Below are 5,979 nucleotides of genomic sequence, written 5' to 3'. Positions count from 1 at the left end.
TGCCTCGGTCGCATCCGGCGGGTGGTTTTGGCCGCCGGCGGCGGCGGCGGCTGTGCTCACCGTGTTCTCCGCCGTGCCCTCACTGCCGCTCCCTGCCGCCCCTTCTGGGCAGCCGTCCGGCTCGGTGGTGCCGCCAGCGGTGCCCGCCCGCTTTGGAAAGGTGCCGTCGCACCCCCCTCTGCTCGGCTGGCTTTGGCTTTTCGCTTTCGTGACCTAACTAGCACGAAGCCATCTTTGTCGCCTTCAGGCGCCGGCTCTGCGCGGCCAGGCGCAGGGTCAGCGCGTTCCTGCTGCTGTTGCTGCTGTGGTTGTGGTTGTTGCTGCTGCTGCTGTTGCTGCTGCTGTTGTTGTTGCTGCTGCCGTTGTTGTGGTTGTTGCTGCTGCTGCTGTTGTTGCTGCTGCTGCTGCCGCTGCTCAGCATGCGCCGGCACGGGTGGAGCAACGTTCTCCTTGCCCTTGGTCGGGCAGCTCCTCCGGGTGTGGCCGACGCCGCCGCAGCCGAAGCAACGCTGTACAGCCGTGGAGGCGTATACGGTGTAAACGTGTCCCTCGATGGTATACTTCAGGGTCACGTTGAGTTCTGTATTGCCGTCCTTCAATATCATTAATGTCTGTGGCCGCAGCGACATTATATGTGCCATCCTCGTGTCCCTCGTCCGCAATGGCAACATGATGACGCGGGACACTACGGTGCCGAAGCGGAGGAGGTCCCGCTGCAGGTCCGCACATTTCAGGAATGGCGGCGCGCCGGAGAGGAGCACCTTCACGGCAGGCGAGGAGAGGGGGGTGCACTGTAAAAACAGCTCCCCCCCCACGTCCAGCCCCGTCTCTGCAAGGCGCGCCACCATGGCCTCCCCCGCCGTATAAAGGACGACCCCGTGATTTTCCCGTTCGCTAACGAGGATGCCCGCCATGCCGATGACCTCAGCCGCCGCCGCGACGACGGCCTCAACGGTGATCTCGGGCGGGGGGAACACCATCACGCCGTTCCTTCGCGAGAGGGTTTCAAGCTTGGGGTACTGTGCCATGATGCTTGGCGACAGCACCCTAGCGTGCAAAACGCGGCTGCACTACCCCAAATAAATTGGAGGGGAAAATAAATAAATAAATGCTCACAAAAATAATAAAGACCCACCTAAACCCACAAGACCCATGAAACCAAGGAGGAACTCACTAGAAAGAAAGAGAGAGAAAAAAGAACAAAGGAAACCCACACGAGAGAAAGAGAGAGTGCTGCGAGTGAGTGAGTGAGACCAGGGAGAGAGACACAGAGAGAGAGCACACAGAGAGACACGGGGGGGGGGGCGCAGAGAGAGAGACACGGAGGGGGGAGAGAGACACAGAGAGATGGACACGGGGGAGGGACACACAGATAGAGACACGGAGAGGGTGCCGTAGGGATGGAAGAAAAACATACAAAACAAATAAAACCAGCACCACGTGAAAGAAACGGAGAACTCACAGTGAAGGAAGAGAAGGATGTTGAACACGACGACTCAATAAACGAAAAAAAAAGCGGGGTAAAGCGTCTATAAACGCGTGGGCGCTCTCTCAGCCTAGGCTCAGGCTATCACGTGAGCCCAGGCCTCCATCCACACCAACGTTGGAGCGGGAGCAACAGGTTCGTGCGGCCGCACCCAAACAGGTGGAGAGAGAGAGACACGGAGAGAACGCTTCACGAATTTGGGTGTCATCCTTGCGCAGGGGCCATGCTAATCTTCTCTGTATCGTTCCAATTTTAGTATATGTACTGCCGGAGCAGAGAGAGAGACAAGGAGAGAGAGACACGGAGAGAGAGAGAGACACGGAGAGAGAGAGACACGGAGAGAGAGACACTGAGACACGGAGAGAGAGACACGGAGAGAGATACACGAAGAGTGAGAGATAGACAGCCATTGATTGAATTTCACGGTTTTTTCCAAAAACATTTATTGGAAGAAGGCACCTCGGCACAAGTAAAACAGATAAAAATGTCACAGGTAAAACTGGTAAAGGAAGTAAAAATGGCACGAGTGATCAATTCTGGAGAGAAAGAAGGCACAATGAAACAGGTTCGGGGTTTGGGATGAATCATCTCTTTCATTCATATCTGTATACAACCGTCAGTACAGTACTTATAACTGTTAGCACACCACTTTTAACTGTTAGTAGAGTCCTGTTTCATCGTGAAATGTTTGTGTCCCGGTGTCCACGTGTGCCATTTGTTCCCGTGCCATGTTTACCAAATGTCGGCTACTTACACCCCTCGCCTCGGTGTCTCCGCACACGAGCATTGAAGCCGACAACTCTCGTCCAGCACGAGAGACCCTGGGCTCGACGCGAGCGCTGTTGCCAAATCGCTTCGGAGTCTCGCGCTCGGCCCAGACCACAACTGCGCCGCGTTCACGTTCCATTCCTTCTCCGTGCCCACGCAGCGGAGGCCCCTCTGGCTATTGCCAGTTGCCCGCGGCTGGGCGAGGCGCAGCGCGTGCAAGATGTCACGCATCTGTCCCGCTCATGTTCCAGTGTCTGTTCGGGAAGTCGAACTCGGCTCTCCGGGTCCAGAACGCAAATGCGCTGAAACCGCGGCGCCACCAGCTCCACCGGGCGAGCGTCAATGACGCCTGAACACTTGAAACAGGTTTCTGTGTAGAGCGGTCTCCATCGTGGAGAGGAGCGGTGGTACGGGTGCGGGTATCCATTTGCGACCCTGGTGCGGCCGGGTACGGGTACGGGTAAGGAATCAAAACCCGTTTGCGACCTCTGTCTCTCGTACGTCAACAGCCCGGACAGGTGAGAGCCTCAACAGGTGAACATCGAGCTGCCGATTGAAGGTGGATTGTGCTTGGCTATCAGAATTGTAATATTTATAAACACTGGCGGGATTCTACGAGCTGTCAAGCTCTCTCTTGGTAGCTCTCTGGGGCACGTCAGAAAGTTACAACAACAACAACAAAATCAAAACACGATTGGAGTGCAAACCACAGGAACGGTAAACGAATCACTTTAAAAAAACGATACACGTAAAAAGAAACAATGTTGTATCTTACCAAGTAAGGCCCACTGGGCTATTAGCTTAATTTTCAGAAGCGACCGGGCTACAAATGAAAGCTCAACAAAGTGGCTTGTCATGTGGAACTTGATATATGTTCCACTGCCATCACAGTATCACAACAACAACAAAAATAATACGGTATCTGGATATATTCCGCACCTTAAAGCTGCCTTCGCAGTTTAACAATAAAAATCCGTGGTTATTTCCCCCCCCTTCCACTTAAAACAAAAAAGGATTGCAAAATATCGCGTGTACGTTAATCGTTTCAGTTGTTTCTGGCCATTCGTTGACGCAGATAGCAATGGGACAGAGTCTTGTAGAAGCTGTCGGAGTGAATTGACGTTCACAAGGGTCGTTAATTGTCATAACATCCCAAATTTGACCATTTACGAACAAGTGATACGTTGTAAAAACAATCATCCCCTTAGGAACTTGTACAACATAAACCTCTTCCAGTAACATCCGGCTTGTCATAACATCACGGCGGAACTGGTCCCAACACGTACTCGATAAACGCAAAGCCATTCACAATAACTGTGACGCCGTTCTTATACTTGAGGATCTCAGCACAATAATAAGAAGGCAAAAAAGAAGCGATCAAAGGTTTTCGCAAAGTCATCAAGATATGTGTGTTGTTGTTTGCCTGTTGCGTGTGTGGCCAGAGCTAGAGACCGCACAAGACAAAGTCGTTGAACGACACACACACAAAGGGCTCGCCGCTAAAACGAACACCTGGTGATGATTATTATTTTGATGATCGAACTTTCCCGGAGGAGCTGTAACAGGTAAAAACGATACGGACCAATGGCTCAACGTCGATTGTGAAGGCTCATGAAACACACGCGGGATCACGCGCGTGAGATATCGATGGCTTTGTGAACCCCCCCCACACAGCAGTCAGCGCACTGTGACCAGGGATCTGACCCGAGTCAGATCCCTGGTCACGGACAGCGTCAGTGGCGAGTGGTGTCCGAACAGGACCTGGGAATTCACCGTTTACCAACACGAACCGACCGGCACCTCCACCAGCCACCACCGCCGATATCCATCGGCTCCGGTCCCCGCGGCACCGGCGCCGATGCCGCGGATCTCGGACGGATGCGGCACCAATCGCCGGCGGCAATCGAACACCGACGAGCCGCCCGCAACCTCCTCCCGTTCCGTTAGTTGGCGTCCACCGCCCGACACGTCCGGCTCGGAGCCGGCGCCTTCCCCGCCGGCGCCCCGGCGCCGCCCCGGCAAGCGGAAGCGCTGCCGCACGAGCTCCACGCCCTCGCGCAGCCGGTGCCCCTTGGGCGACGACGACCGAGCTGCGTTCCTCGGGTGCCGTCGTTGGTCGGAGGAGGCGCTGTCGCCGTCGTCGCCGTGGCCGCCCCGCAGGTCCGCCGACTTGTGCAGGGAGCCGGCCCAGCTGCCGTGGCCGAGCTTGCAGATGCGCGCCTCCCGCTGCTGGTACCGGGGCCCGCCCAGCTCGCCCGGCCGCCAGCCCAGGGCGCCGGCCGTCGGCTCGGCCGCCGCGCTCCACCGGCCGGCGCCGCGCTGCGGGCGCAGGTCCGTGGAGACGGAGGTCAGGGCGCGGCGCCGGAACTCGTGCTCCCCGTTGGTGGACTGCTGCTGCTGCTGCAGGTTTGGCGATTTCCCGCGACGATCGCCGGCGCCAGGATGGACGTGGGGGCCAGACGCTCTCCACCGCCGCTCGGCATCGTCACCGCCGTCATGGCCGTCGTCGTCATCGTCGTCGTGGTGGCGGCGCGAGGTGTCATAGTGAGCGATGGACGCGGGCCGCACCAGCGCGGGCAGCGCACCGCCGCCGCCGCCCACCGCCGAGCCCACCGCGCCGCCCGCCCCGCCGCCGACACCGTACGCCGTGGCCGCCGGGACGGGCACTGCTGGCTCATACCGCACGCTCAGGTTGGCGCGGGCAGCCTCCGCCTTCCTCTCGCGCCTCTGCAGCAGCGCGGCGATGTAGGCGGTCGCCTTGTCGGCGCCGAGTGGCGCCGCTACGGTCGCGGTCACCTCGTCGTCCGCGCCGGCGTTCGTCGTGGCGACGGTGGCGGCGGGCGCCATCGCTCATCGGAGGAGGTTTTCCGTCGGGCGACGCGGCGGCGTCGCGGTCGTCGCCGGCGCCTCGCCGGTGCAGGAATGCGGAGCTCTGCATGGCGACGGCGTGCAGCGGGCTCGGGTAGCGGTACACCTCGGAGCCGTCCCGCGAGCGCAGGTCGCAGTGGAAACGCGGGTCGGGGTCACGACCCGGGGCGGAGGTCACGGGGTCGGCGAGCCCGACCGGGGACGTCCGCGCGTCTGAGCCGCCGCCGAGGTCGTCTGCGGAACGAGAGGAAGGAAGATGAGATGCGGAACGCGGACGAGGTGGAGCCGCGCCGGTTGTCTGTGCGGTGGTGGTGGCGGCGAGATGATCACGAGCCACTTCTGAGACCACTTCAAGTGGTCTCCGGTCCGAAGGATCGAAGAACTCACACGACAACTGAGGCCTACATGGCCCGGCTTTCGGTGGTCGAGAGCCCCAGGGCTTGAGAAGGCGACGGTGATTACGTCAATAAACAAATAAACATTCGGCGTCTTCGGTGATGGTGGACTGGGACTAACATCGGCCCGGCCATTCGTAAACACACCGGGCCAAATTCGGGATACGGGCAGTTATTTAAGTTTATGATATTTTTTTTACCCTTTTATCTGGCAACAAAACTGACACCTTTTTCACAAGGAGTCATGTTGCATAGACAACAATACCTGCAGTCGTAATGCAAACAAAAAACATAACTCTGATAATGTATGCACTGTACCTTTATCTGACAAGTTTTGTTGCCACATAAATGGGTAAAAAGAACAATTATCATATTTTTCTACTGGCAAATGCGGTCCCAATGGCATTTAAGTTGAGTTCAATAGTCTGTGTGACAAACTGTGCGGCACTCGTAGCTCGCCGT

At 57.5% G+C, this 5,979-nt stretch overlaps 1 non-coding gene across 1 annotated transcript; it reads right to left on the bottom strand.

Moving 5' to 3' along the window:
• Positions 1–1,659: 1,659 nt before the first annotated feature.
• Positions 1,660–1,764, bottom strand: LOC133339826 (U6 spliceosomal RNA). Its single transcript, XR_009754788.1, has one exon. It is a non-coding gene; the product is annotated as a U6 spliceosomal RNA (small nuclear RNA).
• Between the last annotated feature and the right edge of the window lie 4,215 nt (positions 1,765–5,979).

The sequence above is a fragment of the Lethenteron reissneri genome, unplaced genomic scaffold (genome assembly GCF_015708825.2).
Source record: "Lethenteron reissneri isolate LAM-NWPU_2019-01 unplaced genomic scaffold, ASM1570882v1 scaffold_420, whole genome shotgun sequence".
Lineage (NCBI taxonomy): Eukaryota > Metazoa > Chordata > Hyperoartia > Petromyzontiformes > Petromyzontidae > Lethenteron > Lethenteron reissneri.
Note: the sequence above shows the minus strand (reverse complement) of the source record. Positions and strands in the feature narration are given on the sequence as shown.